The sequence below is a fragment of the Urocitellus parryii genome, chromosome 7 (assembly GCF_045843805.1).
Source record: "Urocitellus parryii isolate mUroPar1 chromosome 7, mUroPar1.hap1, whole genome shotgun sequence".
Lineage (NCBI taxonomy): Eukaryota > Metazoa > Chordata > Mammalia > Rodentia > Sciuridae > Urocitellus > Urocitellus parryii.
Genome location: NC_135537.1, coordinates 183,423,911 through 183,425,528, shown reverse-complemented (window position 1 = coordinate 183,425,528; position 1,618 = coordinate 183,423,911).

Sequence of the window (1,618 nt, the reverse complement as noted above, 5' to 3'; positions counted from 1 at the left end):
GTGATGTTTACCTGGAGAGAAATAAGTTTCAATTTTCTATTGTTTTTGTCAATACTACATGATTGTCCTATGAATCAGAATGGCTGTAACTCGGCCGCTGGGGACAAGAGACTTTAGCTGCTGCTGCTTGCTGCTCGCTATGGGGTCCTAGCCCCTACGGCCAGCAGTGCTTTTAACCCTTGAATTACTTGACCTAAATGCCATGGCAATACCCGAGCCACAGACCACGCAGGTGACAGTCCTCACCTCAGGCCTCTGAGGTGGAACACACACCATCAGCCAAGGTCACTGTCAGCCAAGGTCACCGTCGGAGGCCATAGTCAAGGAAGAAGAGGCCCAAGCACCGAGCAGACAGTCACAGGGAAAGAGGAAGACTAAAGAAACGCCCAGTCTGCGTCAGGACCTAGAACTCTGCCCACACACGCAGAGAGCAGACGGAGACGGGGGCGAGGACATGCTGAGACCCCTCCCCACGGGAAGAAGACGAGACGAAGACGGGGCTGGGAATCCCTGGACAGCCGGGAGGAGTGAGGCCAGGCAGCTGCAGTGAGGACCAAACGTGGACTGGCCACGGTTAAACCAGCAGAGGAGGGAGAAACGCAAACGCAGACCTCGGGGAGCGGCAGTGTGGCTAGAGTGACAGCGCAGTGCCCGACGTGGCGAGCCGCGTCCTGAGAGCAGCCATTGTCCGTGATCACAGCCAGACTGCCCGTGCCCCCGCAGCCAGGAGGACGAGGCCAGGGGAGGTGCCGGAGAGAGGGAGGAGGCCAGCAGCTGAGCAGAGACCTGGACCAGCACCTTCAGGTCTGGATCTCGTGACGAGGGTATGCCGTCGGCATGCGGGAGACCCTTCTGAAGGGCATTGGCCGTTATCAGGTCCTGAGCTAGGAGTGGGGAACGCAGCAGGGTCTAGGCCCCAGGGCTGCCACCTGTCCTGCAGACTCCCACGCGTGGGCAGAGCTCGCTTGCTGTAAGTGGACCCAGGAAGGGACCACAGAAGGCCGTGGAGGCACAGCTTAGACTGATTCTCTCATGTGGGAAAAGGCAGATGATCACCACAGAGGAAAGTGGGCAGTGGACAGCTCACGATGAAAGCCCTGGGCACCTCAGGCTGGGCCACGGAGGGCTGTGAGCAGTCCTGGGGGTTCTGGGGGGCTCGCCTGGGACCCAGCTGCGCTGCCCCAGGAAGGACGAGCTCCTCCCCACTCTCCATGTCTGGGCGCTTCGTCCTGAGTGTGGCTCGGGCCCAGGGTTCCCCAGACCCATCCTGGACTCTGCTTGCTCTCAGGAGGACGGAGCCTCTCTGAGCTGTGTCCTGCTAATCCCCTGTCTCTTCCCAGACTGCCAAGCCACCGATGACCCCAAAGGAGCAGCTCCCCTGGACACCCAGAGACCCAGGAGAGGCAGAGAAGATGCCACCTGTGGAGTGGAAAAGGAGGATGGCCAGGTTCAGGGGCACAGTGGCCGGGTGTGGGGCACCTGCCTGTGATCCCAGCAACTCAAGAGGCTGAGGCAGGAGGATCACAGGTTTGAGACCAGCCACAGCAACTTAGGGAGACCCTGTGTCAAAATAAAAGGGGCTGGGGACGTGGCTCAGTGGTGGAGTGCCCCTGGACTC